General features: G+C 38.9%; 1 long non-coding RNA gene across 1 annotated transcript in view; it reads left to right on the top strand.

Moving 5' to 3' along the window:
• LOC102283293 (uncharacterized) overlaps positions 1 to 21,626 on the top strand; it is a 68,502-nt gene that overhangs the window by 35,028 nt on the left and 11,848 nt on the right. Inside the window, exons 5-7 of the long non-coding RNA XR_011463718.1 lie at positions 4,151 to 4,239; positions 4,869 to 10,735; positions 17,382 to 17,509. This is a non-coding gene — a long non-coding RNA (uncharacterized lncRNA). The remainder of the gene's footprint in view (positions 1 to 4,150; positions 4,240 to 4,868; positions 10,736 to 17,381; positions 17,510 to 21,626) is intronic.

Below are 21,626 nucleotides of genomic sequence, written 5' to 3'. Positions count from 1 at the left end.
AGGAGCCAGAGCTGGCCGGACCCTTGTCTCAACCTTGCCAACCTGAGTAATTGTAATTTAGGCAAGTCATTTTTGGTTTCCTTTCCCACAACTTGTTTTCTCCCCATAGTGTCCCAGGTTTCTGAGGTTGTTTGGAGAAAGTCCTCAAATATGCTGAGTGTATCTCTGCAGATTTATGTTTATGAATCCAGCTAAGCCCTCACTGAGGCTAGACTCCCGCTAGACTCCTTTCTATTCACCTCTTGCTGATTTACTTCCTGCCCTTGTCAAATGACTGTGCTCCTCAAATCTCCAAACACTTATCTTTTCCAGGCCTTTTCAGGATCCCTCAACTTCCTTACTCTTCTCTCAGAGAAGTGCTCATCATTTTACAGAAGGAAAAAGCCCCTTTTCCTTTCCAAGGCACAGTTTTTCTTTGCTTCCTTTTCTTCCCAATCATTTTCTGTAACTTTATTCCAAATAATAAGTACACCCTCCTTCTTTGGACTCTTTTCCTTGTTGCCTTTCTATTGACTCCTTTCCCTCTGTCAGCAAGCATGTTCAGATCTTCAAATCTTCCCTGTCCTAAAGCTCTGTTTTTCTCCCTACCTTAATTACTTTTTTTTCTTTTTTCATGGTGAGCCTTTTATATTGAGCCACTTTTGTTTCTACTCTGAAATGTCTTTAGTTTCTTATCTCACCATTGAGATCAGGTAAGACCACCAATGGTCTGATTATGATATGTTCTTGTTTTTATTTTCCATCTTCATTCTCTTTAACCTTATTGTAACTTTCAACACTAATTGTGAAATTCCTTAGCCAAGGCTCTAAGTTCTGCCCAAGTCCAGAGACAGAGTGCTAGCAGCCTTTTATAATTTATAAGCTTCCAGATTCCAATCAAAATAAGCATTCCTTTCAGTCTGTTTGATCTTACCACCGGGTTTTTCTAACAGTGTACACAAAAATAGCAGTTTTGAAATATCTAAAGAACCCCAATTTGGCCATTTTAGATTGATATCTCCTTTAGTATATTTTTCCTAATTAAGTACTTGCAAACATGAGCTCTGTACATACTTACATGAATCTGGCTGGAGTGTTAGTGGGAGGGTTAGCTAGCACGAAACCTGATAGCACTCTGTCTCTGACTCTGTCTCCCCCCTCTGCTCTGCCAGTATCCTCTTCTATCCAAATTGCCTGGCCAAGAGGCTATCTCTTTTTCTTTTCCAACTCTTCTGCTCCCTCCTCCCAGTAAAGAAAATTAAAAATGAATCAGAAGTGTTTGTGATTCCCTTTAAGGAGAAACCTATTACAGTTCAGTTCAGTTCAGTTGCTCAGTCGTGTCCGACTCTTTGCGACCCCATGAATCACAGCACGCCTCCCTGTCCATCACCAACTCCCGGAGTTCACCCAGACTCACGTCCATCGAGTCAGTGATGCCATCCAGCCATCTCATCCTCTGTCGTCCCCTTCTCCTCCTGCCCCCAATCCCTCCCAGTATCAGAGTCTTTTCCAATGAGTCAACTCTTTGCGTGAGGGAGAGGTGAATTGTCCTTGGTGCTTACATACACACCCTGGACCCAAGTAGCATATTGAGCCTTGGCTAAGGAATTTCCCAATTCAAGTCAGGGTCCATTGGGATTTGCTAAGGAGTTTGAGTTCAATATCCAGACCTATGAGCCCAGGTTTTCAGATCTATATCCATTAATACAGCTATTAGTTTCTAAGGCAAAGCAAGGAGTGGGTAAAGAAAGAAGAATGAGAACACCCCCTTAATGGATTTTGAACCAAAGGCTCACACTGAATGCAAGGAATTAGCTCAGAAATTATACGATCTTATTCCAGAACTTTCCCCCAAACCCATTGATTGGACAAAGACTCAACAGTTCAAGTAAAGATCGGATGAATTAATTCTGGACTATTATGAAAGGTTTGAAAAAAACTTAAGCAGTATTCTGGCTTGACACCCTGAATAATTCTCTAACCAACAAAATTATCTTTTGCTTAACTCCACCTTTTTAGAAGGCTTTAATGAGGATTTAGCTAGTCTTGTCAAAAGACATAATCTAGATTGGTCCGAGTTACATACAAACACCTTTGTTACTGGCTAACCAAATTTTCAAGACCATGAAAAAGAAATAAAAGGGGGTATCTATGAAAATAGAAGCCCTTCTATGAAAATTAAGAGTGTTCAATTGTGCCAATTAAATACACAATGCCAATTGAAGGTTAACTGATCTCTTTAATTCCCGACCCCTAAAGAAAGCTAGTTTGAAGGAAAAAAATATAATCTCTTCAGAATTCTGGCCCTGAGGGAATAAGTCCTAATAGGAGAAACTTGATTTTCTCTCCCTGTGTCTTTAGACCAGAGCTCTCAGGATCTGATTGAAGGGGAAAAAAAGGACAGAAAAAAAATTCTTTTTTAAATTCAGCTTATTCTATCTGCTACTTGTAGCTAGTGAGTTTTATATTGGGTATATTTACATTGTGAGATCTGATTCATAACTGAGTTCAGAAAATGAAGCTAGCCATGAGATCTCTTGTTGTATCTGTCTATATGTTTATGTGTACATTATCTTTGCTTTTACCTTTGGATGATATTATCAAATTCATTGTCAATGAGCTCTACTTAACTGGATTAAAGGAAATTAAGTCCTTGGATAAATTCTGAAAAGTATAGGAGGTAATTGGCCAGAATTAATTTCAGGTTCCCATGAACTGGGAAATAGTATTGTTAATAAATTAATATCTGGTATTAATGTTTAAGTTTGTTGATCTAATTAATATAGACATGACTTTAGAATCATCAACATTAAGCATAGTACTTTGTGCCTACGTTTGATAAAAATTAAATAGAATCTTCTTGTATTCATAGCAAATTTGTCATCAAAGGAAGTAACTTGATGTAAAGAAACTTTTAAGGAAAGAAAATGTAAATGAGATAAGAGCTTTTAGATAAACTCTATTAAAAATAATTATGCTTTTGGAATGTCTATCTAAAATAGTCTCTCCAGATTCTGGTAACTTGAAATTCTAGGTGCTAAATTAAGTGATGGAAATTTATTGAATAGCTAGGTCATTCCCATATAAAATAAGGTACTGAAATATTAATTACTGAACATTGGCTTCCTTTTACAGAGAAACTAAAGGCATTTAGGACTATTATTAATGAAAATTCTTGGTGTTATGCTCTTTATAAGAAAGCAAATGTTTTTAGAAATTATTACTAGAATTTATGTTCACCAATCTAAATAATACTAATGTAAAGGACAATTCATAGTTGCTTACACCTTCAGTTTCATAAGAAATCAAGGTTTTAAGAGCTGAGACCTCTAATTTAAACATGTCATTAAAGCTGACAAAAATAATAAAGGTAACATTTCAGCACAATAGGAAAGTAGAATGTTTTTAGTAAAAAGGTATGAGGAATGCAATTGCATTTTATTAAGGGAAAAGGAGGTAACTAACCCTGGTGACTCAGGGGGTGAAGAATCTGCCTTCATTGCAGGAGACAGGAGATGGGGGTTTGATCCCTGGGTTGGGAAGATTCTCCTAGAGGAGGTAATGGCAACCCATTCCAGTTCTTGCTTGAAAAATCCCATAGACAGAGTAGCCTGGCAGGGTACAATCCAAAAAGATCACAAAGAGTTGGACAGAACTGAGCGACTAAGCACATATCAGCACGTGTGCACTGTAGCACAAGGGGAAAGGAGGTAGGTCTGACTTGGAGCTGGCTATCTCTGGATGGATAGAGAAAGTGATACGGTGATACACTGATGGATACAGAAAGTGATAAAAGGTTTGTGGAAAGTAGACCCTGAGAAAAGTTTTGTGTATGATCAGGATTGACTAAGTTTAAAATAAATTTAATTGAGTAAATGAATTTTAAAAGTAAGTTGGTGAAAAACTTGAATCCAGCATTTTCTCTCTGCTAAGAAAACAAGTTTTCTTAAGATGCTGAACTGCCTTTGATAACAGATTTTAAATTTCCCTACCTTTTAAGTGATCTGTTCTGTATTTGCCTTTGAAATCTTTTATTGTTACTTTGATTAAGTGAGTAGCTATTGTTTCACAGTGACCTGTGATCCTGTCTATTTGAGTGTTCTAAATCCTTTTGATATTTATTGACGAAACTTCCTATGTCAAATTCTAATGAAGTCCTTTTGATGTCTAGTCAACTTTAGGATGCTTCAGAGGCTCCCTGAAACATCCCAAAGAAAGATATTCAACTAATTAGGTTCATTTGATATATTCAATTACATGGTAAGTATTATCAAATGAGTAATAAATCTTCTTAGGTTATTTTGTGTGGTGGATGTTACTAATATAGATATTCTATAAATTTTATGAAATTCCTAAAGCTTGAATATGTCCTAGTAAAATGTTGTCAGTCATAAATCTAGTCATTATCTTAGTGTTCTATGTCACAGCAGTAACCAAGTTTCTTTGTCAACTGCATCATAATCAGATTTTAAACATGCCTTCTTAAGCCTTTTATCATTATAGACAATTATGGTTTTATTCTAATACCTTTGCAAAAACGCTCCCTTTATAAGAAGATGTATAAAATGGACTTCTGGATAATTAGAGTGTTCTGATTTTCAGACCATAGTGCTGAACTGGGTAAGAAATTAAAGAATTCTAATGGAAAACCTGATGACTTCATAAAATTGTTAGCAAAAAGGATTAGTTACATAGGACTTAGTGAACTGGTGAATATGGTTATAATTTTTGTGGTTTATATCTGAAAAATTACTGGCTTGAATATATATTTTCCAGGTAAAAGGAAAACATTCCCCTCAAAATAATTATGACTTACAGCAATTTGGTAAATTATACCTTTGTAAGAAGAATTTAAACATTTATCTTTTCTCTCTATCTGCTCTCTCCAGAGACTGGAAACTCTTGGGTTCCCAGCAGCCTCATCAGATAAATTAGAAAGGCTACCTCAGTAGCAGGTATAGAAACCTCCAGGTATTTTGGGAACCATGGAAAGGAAGGAATTCACCTAGATCTGTCGGACAAAATCTGTGGCAAGCTCTTGTCATGACTTTCCTAGCCCTGAGAAGCTTTTTAAAAAATTCAGTCTGGGACTCCTTATAAAAATTACGGCAAAGCACCTCTTTGAGAAAAACTTGGTTGCCACTGAAGCAGAGCCCCATGCCACCTGCTCCTGTTCCTGCCTCACTGCTCTTCACTCTCCCGAAGAACAAGTCTATCAGGAAGCCATGCTGCAGCCATGGCCTTTAAAGACACCAGCAAGACTCTTATGGAGCCAGAGGTGGCCATTCACCAGATTAGGATCACCTTCACCAGCCACAGTGTGAGGTGTCTGGAGAAGCCATGTACTCGTCAGCGGTGCAAAGGAAAAGAATCTCAAAGTGAAAGGACCTGTTCTGATGCCTAGCAAGACTCTGAGAATAACTATAAGGAAAACTCCTTGTGGTCAAGTTTATTGAGACCAGATTTATTTTGCAAACAAATTAGTCTTAATTTGGTTATATTTGGTAGAAATGAAGGTAATTTTAGAGAGAAAAAGATTATGTTTCAATGAATGTTAAATCCCAATTTTATTAATGGAGGTCTGTATTTACTAAGACTCTCTTCCTGGATAGTTCCTTGTTGTTATGTTATATTAATATGAAGGTTAATTGAATTACTAAAAGGATACTCTATAATTTTTTTCTGAGCTTATCTCAGTGATTTATCTTTGAATGAAGGTCAGATGCCTCACGATCTATGACCAGGGATTGTGCATACTGGAAAAGAGAATGTAAAGGACTGTCTCCAACCTAGATGGAAGGACACTTTATCAGGTCCTCTTAACTAGCTCATGCACAGTGAAACTGAAGGGAATTAACTTTTGGATTAATTCCCACTTGCAAAGACCCTTACATTGGACTAGCCTATAGGGAAGATGGCCACCCGCAATATCACCTTAGAATAGCACTCAAATGGAGAGAGACTACACTCACACTAGGAGGAGAAGAAGACATCAGAAGTGGACAGCTAGCCCAAGATCCTGGACCTGACTCACATGATCATTTATAATGTTTTCTTGACTTCTTGGCACTTTGTATATGAATCAAACGTTTTCCTATCATGAGCATGATCATATGCTAATTTTAAAAATCAATACAGTTGTTGAGTTTGCTGCTAGTTAGCTATGTTAGTACTTTTGTGTTACCATGGTGGATTTCTCTCCTCCAAGGCTCTGATTGAATAGCCCTTAGGAAATTATTTTAGAAGAAAGAAAGTTCAGTCCTATTCAGGCTACTCTTGATATTACTAGATGGGATCCCCTCATCTGGCCAATTAATAATACTTGCTCTGACCCTGGCCATAAAAATGAATTTTTCTGGACTTCTCTGATGTTCCATTGGTTAAGACTCCACACTTCCAATGCTGGGATCATGAGTTCTATCCCTAGTCAGGGAACTAAGATCCCACAGATGAGCACAGGTGAAAAAGAAATAAAAAAGTTTTTTTTCCTCTAAAGTTACTCAAGCTTAATCAGAGTAACAAGCAAAATTTCAGCCAAGGAATAAAACCTGCCACAATTATGGAATGGATTTATGAGGTTAACACCAGGCTATGCTTATTTAAGTTTTAAGGTCCCTATTTTCTTGGGAACAATTAAATTTTACTAAGGATAACCAGCCTAATAACACTAGGAAGTTGGGCTGGGAACCTTATGGACAGTGCCAATATATCATTTCCCTGAAAGATAAGGCTTGGAACAGAGCAGAATAAATCAGATGACCTGGAGATATACTGACTCCACCTAATGAAAGTTCTTGGCTTATGGCTTTAATAATACCTCTGTTGTGTGTTAGCCACTCAATCATGTCTGGCTCTTTGTGACCCCATGGACTGTAGCCTGCCAGGCTCCTCGGTCCATGGAATTCTCTAGGCAAGAATACTGGAGTATTCCCTTCTCCAGTGGATCTTCCTGACCCAGGGATTGAACCTGGGTCTCCTGTGTTGCAGGCGGACTCTTTATTGTCTGAACCACCAACCCAATAGTACTGCTATCTGTGTTATGCTATGTTATTTGTATTTGCCTGTTTTGCAAGATTATTGTTTCTTGCATTACCAGATGTGTGACTGAGGCTCTGACTATATAGTTCTATATGTGACCAATGATTGTAATAGTATAACTCTACATGTGGGAAGATACAATAAGAGGGTTTTTTTTTTTTTTTTTCCTGAATCATAATAGATTAGTAAGACAGGTGGTCTGGAGACCTTTGACTATTGTTAAATAAGACCTAGCCCAATAGTAGCACATTGAGCGGACTATTAGCAAAATCTTCACCAGACCTAGGAATGAGCCTTTCTAGCACCATGGGATGAAATGGTCATGAAATGCCTCCCAAAACATGGTCAAATTTATAACCATGAGGGGGCCCTGTAACCTACAAATTGGCATTTGTCATGGGCACTTGCCATATACCTCTACAAGGATTAAATCATGTGCTACTGCAGCAGCTGATTTTCAACACCCCCTGAAAGGAATTCAGGGTAGAGAGTAGAGATGAAGCATTGTGTGCTCTGAGAAAAATTGGCAGAACAGGTCTTCAGATAGTTAGGTATTTTCAGAAGTCAATTTTATGAGCCCAATTCTTGTATCTCCTCATATCTAGAAAAGCACAAAAGTTCTTAATGGTGATGACTGCTCCTTCATGAGTAGCAGAAACCTTCTGCAAAAAAATAAGTGATTGCATGTACTTCCCCTTCACGAAAATCACATATATACTGACCTTCCCACTTTGGAGCAGTTTCTCAAAGCTATCTGAAATGCTGCCTCAGGCTACAGTCCTCATTTTGCTGCAAATAAACTTAATCACAGCTTTCACATTGTGCATTTTTAAGTTGGCAAATCTTTGAGATCTAAGACTTTGATTCTGCCCTTGTGTTTGAAGATCTCCCTCATACTGAGTAAATGTTTATTGAGTTGTATCAAATAAAAAGATGTTGAATTTTGTTTCCACTTTAATCTGATTCATTTGTTCTGTATCATCTTCTGGAATTCCATCTAGTTCATATTTGGAATTGAAAACCCTCAGTAAAAGCCAAACAATAAAGAGCTACCAGAGTCAGCACATTAGTATAGCCATCTAATTAGCTCAAAATAGAAGATTATGCATTTAGGGCAATAAATTCTGTTTTAAACATGGAATTCTCATAGTTCTTTTATTTTCAGGAGATTAAATAATTGGGAGATAGACTTGTTCACAAAACTCCAGTTGATGTTTCTGAGAAGGCAGAAGGATGAAAAAATCCAGATGATATATTAATGACTGAAAGAAATTGGCTGGAAGTACTGAAGATAGTTTTGATAGTTTTTGTGATAGAACATAATCCACTTCAAAGGCCAAAGTTGGGAAAATAATTCTAACTCTGATGGTACAAATAAAATTTCAAGTGAGGATTTAAGTACTCATTGTACATAATCTGATTTCCTTAGTTTCTTGTTTGGCTAACTTTGATGGAGCAGATGCTTCATGCCTAGGCCCCTAAGTATGATCCTCTGAGTATATAAGGAAAGGCAGACATACCTTTTTCAAAATGCTACAGAAGCCCAGAGGAAGAAATTAGTATGAAGAACCTAACTTTGAACTGGGGTGACTAGGACTGTCCAGCAGAAGGTAGAGGAAGGGCATCCCAGGCCTGTACATAGGTGTGGAGATTTGCAAATGCAAGATTTGGTGAGTGGTGGTCCTGTGCCGGTAGAGGGTAGATTATTCTGTTGTGCCTGGGTAGAGGGGCAGAGTCAGCACGCAGGTGACAGTAGATTGGATCAAAGTTTTGAAATGCTCCCAATGCTGTGCTCAGGAGTTTGACATTTATCCTGCAGAATAGGAGTTTTAGCAAAAGATGATGTGATTGTATTGCAGTTTAGGTAGATCATTCTGGTATTACTTTGAGTTGAGTGATGGAGGGACCAGAGGCCAGGAATCCTTAGCAAACAATTGTAGTAGTGTGGGTAAGAGATGTTTAGTGCTGCAACAGGGACCATGAAAATGAATAGGAGAGGTCATATTTAAGAGCTGTGACTAATTTAATTTAATTTACAGTTTTAATGAATTGTGCATTTAATTTACAGTTAAACTTTCCCTTTAGACCGCTTCTGAATGTATTAACTTTGTATTATAACATCATATTCATTTTATACAAGACACAGGCTGGGAATAGATTTGCTGCCTTCTTGTCTCACAAGCATCACATGCTGACTGTCCTGAGATGGAACTTTGATTTTTCTTCACTCCCACTGCATTCTTCCTTTTGGCACTACCATCCCCTCAGTTATTCAGGCCAAACACCTACATCATCCTTGGTCTTTCCCCTCCCCCTTAGATCTCCCTCATTCCCAGCAGCAAGGCATATGGATCCTACATCCAAAATATATTTTGAATCCACTTCCTTCTGTTCATCTCCACTGGCAGACTGCCTCCACTGTAGTCCAGACCACCACCACTTCCTATCTGGACCGCTTCAGCAGCCTCATAACTCTCTCCCCACCTAAGTTCTTGCATCCCAGCCTGGCCACTGCACACTGGTGTAAGAATAATCACAACTATTTCACTTTCCTGTTGAATCATTTCAGCGGGTTCCCGAATTCCCTACTTTGGCCTGCATGGTCTTTTCCCTGCCCAGTTCTCCAATTTCATTTCTTGCCAATCTCCCCCCGATTAACTCTACTCTAGTAACTGGTACTGTTTTACTTTCTTTTAACATAACAAACTGTTTTCTCCCTTAGGATCTTTGCCGTTTCCTCTTCGAATGGCTAGCTCTTTTTCCTCCATTAATTGGGTCTTGAAATGGCAACCCACTCCAGTGTTCTTGCCTGGAGAATCTCAGGGATGGGGGAGCCTGGTGGGCTGCCGTCTATGGGGTCGCACAGAGTCAGACATGACTGAAGCGACTTAGCAGCAGCGGCTTAAATTCACTTGTTCAGAGACATCATTCCTCAACTGCTTTACCTAGAGTAGGTTTCTCTTTTTGTTTGTTTTCTAATACTTGCAATTATTTTTGTGTGTTTACTTCTTTTTCTCCTGGAAAAATATAAACTCGGTGAGGGACTGGGTCTCACTTGTTCACTGTTAGACTTCCAGTACCTCGAACAAGGCTTGGCATGTGGCAAGCAGTCATTTAACATGTATGAAATGATAGAAGGGAAGGGAAAAGAAGGGAGAAATGGATGGAATGAGTGGGGAGAGAGAAAGAGAAAAGGAAGGAGAGGGGGTAGGAAAAGAGGACAGAAAGGCGTTGCTTACTGAGCAGCTGCTAGGCCCTTGACTCCATCAAGAGTATATCCATTTGGTGTTTGTTGTTCCAATCCTAGGCCAACCACTACCAGCATGCTTGTATTATTTCAGAGGAATTACAAATCCCAAGGTGCCTTCATCTTTCACAGATCTTTGAGTCATCTAACACCTGATCCTCTGCAGCTTGTAATAGTCATGGTTGTCATTTTTTACCATGGGCTAGGGTCTCTGCTAGGTACCGTCTCCAGGGGATCTTCCCAACCCAGGGATCGAGCCCAGGTCTCCTACATTGCAGGTGGATTTTTTACTAGCTGAGCACAAGGGAAGCCCATCTGACTGACTAGGCTATCTAAAATAAACCAACACACAAATATGCTTTCTTTATATTCCCTTAACCTGCTTTATTTTCTTTATGGTAACTACATTCTTCTTTTTTTTTTTTTTTGCATATTCATTGTCTCTTCCACTGGCACAGAGGCTTCATGAGGGTGAGTTTGTTGGTTTTTCATATTTTTTAAGACAATACCTACTGCCTAGTAAGCACCCAGTATTTGTTGAAAAAATAGGAAGAAAATCTTGTGGGTTTTTTTTTTAAGCTTTTTATGACAATACCAGTTTCCTTTGGGTAAGAGTCACAACATCTTTCTTAGGGTTTTTGAAAGTTACTACATTTATACAACATTTACTGTATAAATGTTAAAAAACCTAGTACCTGTGTGAGTCCGTGGATTGAAATAGATTATTTTCCACAGTTCTTTTAGAACTCATCAAATTGAGGCTGCTCCAAACAGTTCTGCAGTTGATTAATTTACGGTAGATCTTGTCTTTACAGAGATTGAGAAGAAGCTTGAAGATATGATTTATGTAAAATACTACCAGGAGGGCCTTGGGCTAGAGGAAGCAGATATAGATTTCAGGTGTTGCCATGAAGTGATACAAATTGAAAATTTATATCATATTGTCAGAAGATGTAAGTAAAATTTATGTAAAATACTACCAGGAGGACCCTGGGTTAGAAGAAGCAGATATAGATTTTGGGTATATCTATGAAGTGGTATAAGTTGAAAATTTATATCATATTGTTAAGTATTGAGTGTATTTTACGTTTCTCAGTGTCTCTTATAGCTTCCTTGTAATTCTGGTAAGAGTATATTTCAGAAATTTATAAATCTCCAAGTTTCAGTTATGTAAAGTGATTCTAATTTATTTCAGTGTAATTTCTTTCTGAATAAAAAGGTCTTACCTAGAACCATTCAAAAGAATAATAATTAAAGGAGCCTTAAAAGTGACTTCCCATGTGACTCAGTGGTAAAGAATCCACCTGCCAATGGCAAAGAATCCACTTGCCAAACAGGAGATGCAAGTTTGATCCCTGGGTTGGGAAGACCCCCTGGAGGAGGAAATGGCATCCCACTCCAATATTCTTAGCTGGATAATCCCATGAACAGAGGAGCCTGGTGGGCTACAGTCCACAAGGTCACAGAGAGTCAGGCAGGACTGAGCACATGTATATGCAAGGGTACCTAATATCAAAAGTCCTTTTAAAAATAATTTTTTTGTGCTTGAGTCTCAAAGTTTTAAAATCTGTTTTTCTTGTTTTAAAAATGAGCTGATTAAAAGAATCATACAGAAACATACAGAGAAAAAAATTTTTAATCTCCTGAAATGCCATTACTAAGAGCTCACTAAAGTGTTAACAGTAACTGATATTCTTTCAGACAGCTCTCTGTGTATATGAACATACAATTTCCCCATAACTAGGATCATACAATACATGAGTTTTTAAATTTATATTACATATGTGGACCTGTGTTTATGTACAGTAATTAGTTCTTGATAGATAATAATCACACTAGAGCAATCTAACAGTAACTCTTTCTCCAAAAAGAGAGCTGTTCTCTTCAGGCAAAATTAGAGATCTACTTCATTGTTTCAAACTTAAAGACATCTTGGTGTTTCATAATTGATTTTAATTTTGCGACCAACAAGGCAATTACAGCAAGAGTCATGTAATTACAATTACCCATCTATGAAGCTAACTAGTGGGCTGAAATAAAGAAAATGATTCAAAATATTTGAGGTGTGCATTTCACTTATGTTAGGGGAGCATTGTGAAGACAACCTATGTGCATATCTCGAAACTCCCTTACTGTAGCACAAAGGATTTCTTAACATCTTAAGGTGATTGTGCTGTGGGTGTGATTGTACTGAATAGCTAATGTGATTGACGTGTCTTGACAAAGTACCCTGCATTTCTAGGATTTTCATAATGATCACCAGTCTTCTTCAGGTAGAGAGGGCTAGGGCTGATTGTTCCCAGCAGGCAGGCACTGGCTCAGCAGCTTGCAGACCTATTTTGCCACCATCTTGCAAGGATACACCTGCATTGGTCTACCTGTTGTTTTATAACCAGCTTTTATTTCTTCATAGTATATTCCCTGCCCATAAATGTAAAACCTTACCATTGGTTTTAATGACCCCATAGTCCCAAAGAAAGGCAATGCCAAAGAATGCTCAAACTACCGCACAATTGCACTCATCTCACATGCTAGTAAAGTAATGCTTAAAATTCTCCAAGCCAGACTTCAGCAATACGTGAACTGTAAACTTCCAGATGTTCAAGCTGGTTTTAGAAAAGGCAAAGGAACCAGAGATCAAATTGCCAACATCCACTGGATCATCGAAAAAGCAAGAGAGTTCCAGAAAAACATCTATTTCTGCTTTATTGACTATGCCAAAGCCTTTGACTGTGTGGATCACAACAAACTGTGGAAAATTCTGAAAGAGATGGGAATACCAGACCACCTGACCTGCCTCTTGAGAAACCTGTATGCAGGTCAGGAAGCAACAGTTAGAACTGGACATGGGACAACAGACTGGTTCCAAATAGGAAAAGGAGTACGTCAAGGCTGTATATTGTCACCCTGCTTATTTAACTGGTATGCAGAGTACATCATGAGAAACGCTGGACTGGAAGAAACACAAGCTGGAATCAAGATTGCCAGGAGAAATATCAATAACCTCAGATATGCAGATGACACCACCCTTATGGTAGAAAGTGAAGAGGAACTCAAAAGCCTCTTGATGAAAGTGAAAGAGGAGAGTGAAAAAGTTGGCTTAAAGCTAAACATTCAGAAAACTAAGATCATAGCATCTGGTCCCATCACTTCATGGCAGATAGATGGGGAAACAGTGGAAACAGTGGCTGTTTTTCTGGGCTCCAAAATCACTGCAGATGGTGATTGCAGCCATGAAATTAAAAGACACTTACTCCTTGGAAGGAAAGTTATGACCAGCCTAGACAGCATATTAAAAAGCAGAGACATTACTTTGCCAACAAAGGTCCGTCTAGTCAAGGCTATGGTTTTTCCAGTGGTCATGTATGGATGTGAGAGTTGGACTGTGAAGAAAGCTGAGTGCTGAAGAATTGATGCTTTTGAATTGTGGTGTTGGAGAAGACTCTTGAGAGTCCCTTGGACTGCAAGGAGTCCTGGGTGTTCATCGGACTGATGTTGAAGCTGAAACTCCAATGTTTTGGCCACCTGATGAGAAGAGCTGACTCATTTGAAAAGACCCTGATGCTGGGAAAGATTGAGGGCAGGAGGAGAAGGGGACGACAGAGGATAAGATGGTTGGATGGCATCACCGACTCTATGGACATGGGTTTGGGTAGACCATGGGAGTTGGTGATGGACAGGGAGGCCTGGCGTGCTGCGGTTCATTGAGTCGCAAAGAGTCGGACATGACTGAGCGACTGAACTGAACTGAAGTACACATTTGAATATAGGTATCATAATCTGTTTAACTAGCCTCCTCTGATGAACATTGGGTTGTATCTAAATCTTGCAAAAAATAAAGGTATAATAAATTTCCTTTTGTACTCATCTTTGAGTACTTAATGCCCTGATCAGGTTAGCACAAATAATTACAAGGGGGAATTGTTAGGTTGTGTGATATGTATGTCTAGCTTTCGATACAAATTGCCAGTATATCCACCCCAAAAAAGGGGTACTAATTTACAAACTCAATGACAATTCATGAGCATTAGTAGGAAATTATATCTCCGTATTGTTTTTTAAATTTCTTTCATTACAAGTGTCTATTAAAATGCAGTTGGACTCTCTAAGGCCTGAAAAAAGTTTTTTCATGCCACCAATATTTGCCTGCAGAGTAACCCATAGAATAGTTACTTCTGCCAGGTTGTCCCATTTTTTTCAACATTATTCTGTCCAAAAAAAAAGTTTAGAGAGTATCTGGTACGGCTGTATGTCAATGATTGAGTACTTCATTACTAGAATTAACAAAACAGTGTTGTTTTTATTTCACAGTCTTTTTTAGATTTTCAAGTGTATGCCTCTTGCTCCCATTTTAATTCTTCTCCCCCTATAACCTCTCTTGTGTGGACCTTGTCCCCTTATTTTTTCTCTCCTTCCCACGATTGTCAGTTTCCTAAATGTTTGCAGCACTAGAAAGTGAAAGTATTGGAATCTTTTGTCAATTCATACATTGTCTGCTTTAGCAAAAGAAGCCTGGCAAGAGATTTTATTTCCACTTTTGTCCCCATTAGCAGTACTCCATTGTCCTTCTTTGAATTCTGTCTTAATTTCTTGTTCCCATTAAGTTTTAGTACAGGACCTACTCCTTGACCTTTTGCTACTCAGAAGTGCTTTTCTTCAAGCAAGGAGGCACTTAGAACTTTCTTGGTATTCGTGGTCTCCAGTTTCGCAAGAGATGTGTAGTTTCTTTACGCTTTTAACTCTGTCCTCCTTGTCCTTTTCCTTACCCTCTCTCATTTCCTCTTCAAATGAAAATGTTTTATTGACCAAAGGATATGATTTTTAAGAGGATCTGTTGCTTTTCAAAAGTAACAGCAACTGCAAAATTAATCTACATCTATCTTAAGGAAGTGGGAGGAATTTCTAAGTATTCAGGTGGAATTCCTAAACGTTTGCTGTGTTCTCCTGCTCTAATTTGTTGCTGTCTGCCATAACTATTCCTGAGGCATTGTGCAAACAGATGGCATAGATGCAGCTGGAAGTTCATGGGTCATTGGCTTCCAGAGGAGGTGTGGCTCTTTGGGTGGTCCAGCACACCAGTATTGCTAATCTACTTTTCCAGATTACCTCCACAGAACCTTGAGGGATAAAGGATTTCAATGAATGTGGGAAAGACTTTGAACTTTCTTTTAATTTATGTATGGTGACAGAAACGACTTTTATAGGCTAAAGTTAGGAAGTATGGATGTAACCTAATTTGCCTTTGGTATGAAAAAATAGAAAGTGCACTGAATTTGAAGTTAAACCAACCCGAGATTGAGTTCTGGTTGTATTGCTTTACTTGTCATATGTCCCTGTCTCTCAGGGAACGTAGAGTTAAATGGGAAACAGACAAGAAAAAATTTTCCTGGGGGCGGGGCGGGGGGGTGCGGAATCTGTTTTAACAAGAAACTTGCACATGGTTGCATGTGCAAAGAGCTATTGAAGTGTCCAGTAGAGACAGAAAAGCCTTTCCAGAGGACTTAGCACGTGAACTGAGACTTGAGTTTATGAAGCTGGGTGGGAATGGAGAATATTAATACCTCTCCAACTACTTACAGGGTTTCATGAAAAGTAAAGAAATAATGTTTATAAATAAGTGCTTGTAAACTTTATAGCCCCCAAAAGATTATTGTTATTAATTTTTCTTAATGTTAAAATAATTTGAGTGAGATCTTCTAAGGGAAGCCAAAATAAGAGAATTTCTCTTCACTTTAAAAATCTGACAATCATTTTGGTTTCTTTATTTAACTAGGAAATGTTGGTAGTTGATTTCAGAACACTCACTTGTAAGATTTGCCTCAATGGCTGTTGAGATAAGTAGGCCTACACTAAATATTTTTATAATAGCTTCTTTGAAGTCCTAAGACTCAGGGTTGATTCTAGATAGTTCAGGAGTGTCATCTATGTAGAAGAAAAAGATTTACACACCCACTAAGATGACTAAGATAAAGACAGACATAAATATTGGTAAGGATGTGGAGCAATCGGAACCTTCATTGACTGCTGGTAGGATTGTAATGTGGTGCAACCACTTTAGAAAACAGTTTGATAGTTCCTCAAAAAGTTAAACATCACCTTATGATCCAAAATTCACTTCTAAATATATGCCCTAGAGGAATTAGAGCTTATGTCCATGTCAAAACTTACACACAAAAGTCCATAGCAGTATTATTTATAATAGCTAAAAAGGGGGCACAGCCATCAAAGATGAGAGGCTAAGCAAAATGTACTGTGTCTGTACAATGGAATATTCTTTGGTCATGACAAGTAATTAATTACTGATACATGCTTCAGTGTGGATGAACCTTCAAAGCATTATGCTAAGTGAAAGAAGCCAGTCACAAAAGAACATATATGTTTGCATTTGTGTGAAATATCCAGAATAAGCAAATCAGTGAAGACAGAAAGTAGATTAGTGGTTGCCAGGGGCTAGAAGGAGGAGAGAATGGCAATGGTAGAGGGTGACTGCTAATGGATATGGGTTTTTGGGGGGCTGATAAGTATGCTCTAAAATTAGATAGTAATGTTGGAAGGAGAAGGAAGGAAAAAGGAAACCACCCTACAGAGATATGGATCTGAGGTTATTTTTCCAGCCTCATTTCCCAAGATCCAAAAGTAGTTGATGGATGGGATATTACTTGTGTAATTCTTCATACAAACCCAGGAAATCAGTTAAAACACTTATCTTTAAATTCTGATTGTGAAACACCAAAAATATATGTGAAATTTACTTGCACACAAACACAAAAAATAGAAGAGTTAGGGTTGCTACATTTTGAGAGGCTGAGTGAATTTTTCAGACATTATTGAGACAAATGAAGCCTATTTCAATAGAAAGTGCTGCTGTGCCACCCACTCCCCCATCCCCCCGTCCTTCCACCGGTTGAGCAGAAAGCCATTTTCATCAGAAGATCTGGCAGATGAAGGAGTTGCTGCCTAGTTGCCTTTTGGATTTTTCTGGGTGAAAGATCCTAAGGGAGCCTGGGGACTGCATGTTGATCCAGCCGCTCACGTCATGTATCTATTTAAACATTTAATTTGGGGAGAAAGCCAGAGGAATGAACTTAATATAACTCTGTGTTGTTTTTCTTTCCAGGAAGGAGAGCAGTTTGTGAAGAAAATTGGTGGTATTTTTGCCTTCAAGGTGAAAGATGGCCCTAGGGGTGAAGAAGCCACCTGGGTGGTGGACATAATGACCAGAAGGACCTGTGCTCCCTAACTCAGGTCAGTGCAGTGATGACTTCATTGATTAAGCACTGACAAGTTCACAGAGGAAAATGGGGGCCTGCCTTGGTGTCCCCAAAAGACTGGCTTTCGAGTTATAAAACCTTGTCAAAGAACTGGGGAATCTTTGGGACTACGACTAGGTCCCAGCTGCTTCTTCCCAAAGATTGAGAGGCTCCATCACTGTGGCTAGCCTTATGCTTTGGAATTACACAAACTTGGATTTAGAGTCCTGGTCCTGCCACTCACAGATTTTGGCCTTAAAAATTATTTCACTTCTCTGAGCTTTGTTTTTTACATTTGTAAATGGAAGTAATAAACGGTACCTATTTCATAGGATTCATCTGCAGATTAAGAGAAATAATGATCTCCTAATTAACCTGTGAAGTCCATGGTTCAGTGTATGGCTACATGTCCTCAGAAGACCTAACTGTACCCACTGTCTCCACTTCATCTCATCCCAGGCTTTCTTGAACCTACTCCAGTCAGCTTTTGTCAGCTCATCATTATCCCATAACGGTTCTTGTCAAGGTCACAAGTATTCACTGTGCTGCTAGCTTCAGTGGTTAATTCCCAGCCCTTATAATATTACTCTTCTAGGCTTTCTTCCTCCTATGGGCTGTTCCTTCTTGGCCTCTCTTCCCATTTTTTTTTTCTTATCTCTAAGTATGTAAATATTGGTGTGCTCTATGGCTCAGTTCTGTCTATATTCACTCTTTGGGGCTCTCATCTAATTTCATGCTTTTCAAACCAAGTCTACACTGATGATGCCCAGGTATCTTCAGTGTGAACTCAAACACTGAACTCCAGGTATATATTCAGCTGCTTAACTAATGAGTTTACCTGTATACTTAATAGGTTTCTCAAAGCTAATATGTCTGGATCCAAACTGTTGATCTTCCTTCCACTCCCCTTTAATTGTGTTCTCCTTCCACTGTCTTCTCCATCTTGGTAAATTGCTCTTCTGTCTTACCAGTTCCTCAGTCTAAAATCCTTGAGGTCATGCTTGGCTCTTCTTCTTTTTGTTTTTTGAAACTGAAGTATAGTTGACTTACAATGTTGTGCCAATCTCTGCTATATAGCAAAGTGACTCATTGTACACATATATACCTTCTTTAAAAGTTCTTTTCCATTACAGTTTATCCCAGAGACTGGATATAGTTCTCTGTGCTATACAATAGGACCTTGTTGTTTATCTATTCTAAATGTAATAGTTTGCATCTATGTTGACTCTTCTTTTTCTTACCCTCCGCAGTCTCATCCACCAGCAAATCCTTTCCTCTACTGCCACCTTGGTTCTCCATCATTTTTGCCTGATCTCCACTTCTAACCTTGCCCCCTGTAGGTTCTTCTTCACGCACACCCGCTGGAGTGATCATTTTAAAACTCAGATTCTCACCCTTCTCGGCTCAAAACCATTCAGTGACTTTCAACTCACAGAATAAAAGTTAGAGTTCTTACTCTCACACCACATAATTGGCCCTAGTCGTCTTTCTTACTACCTCTTCCTCGCTTGGCTCCAGTCACACTGGCCGCCTTGCTATTGCTTGAACATGGGGTGTTCCCAGTTCAGGAGCTTTCTACTGCCTGGGATTGTCATCCCTCAGATATCCTCATGGCTGGTCCTTTTATTTCCTTTGGATTTTTGCCCAACTGTCACCTTCTCAGTGAGACTTTCCCTGGCCACACTTTTAAATCACACCTCATTACCATTCCCTATTGTCCTTTTCTGACATATTTTTTTTTAGCACTTACCTCCATCTGATATACCATATCTTATTTATTTGCTTATTGTCTACCCCCACTAGAGTTGTAAACTGCATGAACGCAGAACATTTGCCTCTTAGGTTCACTGCTGTATTCACAGTACCCAGAATAATACCTGATACCAGGTAGGCCTTCAATAAAATAGATAATAAAAATGAGCAGCAGATGAATGAGTGATGCTTAGTAAGCATTCAGTAAATGGTAGCTATATTGTATGCTATGTTTCTGTCCTTGGAGAGAGCCTGTTACAGTTAAGAGATGTGAGGGATAAGAAGTAGCTTTTTACAGGGCTATACTATGAACTTTGAAAGTGATTTGATATATAATCTATCCATTAAAACTTTTTGAGTAGAAAAGAAAAGTCAGAACTGCATTTTAGAGGATGAAGTTGCTGCATTAGACCTGATGAATTAGAAAGGAAGAAATCAGAGGCAGAGAGAGCAATTAGGAGGATGGATGATACCACCATCTAAGTTAAGCAAAAAGGATAGCCCAAGTGTTGGCAGTAAGAAAAAAGGATGTTGTTACATGGCAGTTGCCTGGAGTGTTTGGAGTGAAATTGTTGCTACCTGGAAGCTGTAAAGTAGGAGGTCTGTCAAAGATGGTAGAGTTCATTGGTGGTGGTGGTTTAGACCCCGTGAACCATATCCCACCAGGCTCCTCTGTACATGGGATCTCCCAGGCAAGAATTCTGGAGTGGGTTGCCATTTCCTTCTCCAGGGGATATTCCTGACCCAGGGATCGAACCCAGGTCTCCTGCATCGCAGGTAGTCTCCTGCATTTCAGGCCGATTCTTTACCGACTGAGCCACCAGGGAAGCTCAGAGTTCATTGCCACAATATAATTGAAGAAGGTCCCGGAGGAGAGGATGACATCATGAACACATGTGGAAGGAAGGTTAGCCTTAGCAAGGAGGGAGGGATACTTCTTTCTTTGAGAGGGCAGATAAATACTCAGGGGCATTTTGAGGTACGGAGGAGGTTGACAAAGTTCTTAGAATAGAGTTCAGAGCTTGGAGAAAATATTAAGAGCAGTGTTCCATGCACTGTTGAATAAGGAACTAACTAGAGATAATGGAGGAAAAGCTGAGCAGCAGTGAGGGCATCTGGTGTGGGCAGCATTTTCTTTCTCAGAATGAGTGGGCAGAAAAATAATTACACTTGCATTCTATGAGCTTCCATCTAACGTAATGTAGGAAGGAAAACTAATGTTTCATCTAGATTCTAGCTTCAAGAAATAACAAGAACTTTTGGGAAATAATGCCGAGTTCTTAAATGACTGACGTTTAATGGTTACTTCAGGATTATAAATTGATATGCCTAGACAGATGTAGTTTTTAGAGAAAATTTTTCTTATTTTCTTATTAGTGTTTGTTTGTTTTGAAAGGTTATATGCTTATGGAAACATACTAAAAATTTCAGAAAAACCATGTTCGCTGTATATGGACTCTAGCAGTGAGCTCTCCCCACATTAGGTGCCCCAACCCAAACCTGCAGGAATTTTACTCTGAATTTCTGCTGAAACTGATACTTGTTGGCAGCCGGGAGTGGTGTTGAAATACGGACTTACCAGTAAAAGCTGCCACGGGAAATTGCCAGCTCTTTTTACATCATCCAACAAATGACCATTTGTTAGAGATCAGCTATGTTAAAGCATTAATAACCTGTCCTAGTTTGAACCGACATCTGAAAGAGAATTGTTAATTCTTTTGACATGTACATACTGTTGAGAGGTTTACTTTCTGCAAACATAGTAAGATTGGCTTAAATGTATTTCACTTGCCTATATTCTAAGAGCTTGGTAATGATACAGATGGTTGTATCAAGGACTTTTAGATTTTGTACATTTTCCATACTCCTTTCTTGCTGCCTGGGTGCTTCTCTATCAGTTCTGCCCCTCCCTCCTCTCCTTTGAAACAACTCACATAGCATGTCTCCAGGAAGCCAACACTGATTAATTTAATATGACATATTATTCTTTCATTCCTGTAGTCTGCCCCCTCAGCACCTACCTGAGTTCTCAACCCTGCCCCTTTGTGGGGAACATGATATAGAGAGCCTCAGAGTCTCCCATCCCCAGTGTACAGGAGAAAGAGCATAGTCTTTGGAGATACCCAAACCTGGGTTCACACCTTGGCTTTGTCATTCATTAGATATAAACTTTGCCTGAGTCCAATTGTCTCACCTAGAAAATGGTGAGAATATTGTCTGTCTGTGGAGCAGTTGTGGGGATTAAATGAGATAAGGTATGTAAAGACCCTAGCATGGTAAGTGCTCAGTAAGTCATTACGTCCTTCCCAACCTATAAATTAAACATTAATTTTGCTTAAATGCATTGGAATTGCCTGTGA

The sequence above is a fragment of the Bos mutus genome, chromosome 3 (assembly GCF_027580195.1).
Source record: "Bos mutus isolate GX-2022 chromosome 3, NWIPB_WYAK_1.1, whole genome shotgun sequence".
Classification (NCBI taxonomy): Eukaryota; Metazoa; Chordata; class Mammalia; order Artiodactyla; family Bovidae; genus Bos; species Bos mutus.
The sequence above is the reverse complement of the archived record's forward strand: the minus strand, read 5'-3'. Positions and strand labels throughout refer to the sequence as shown.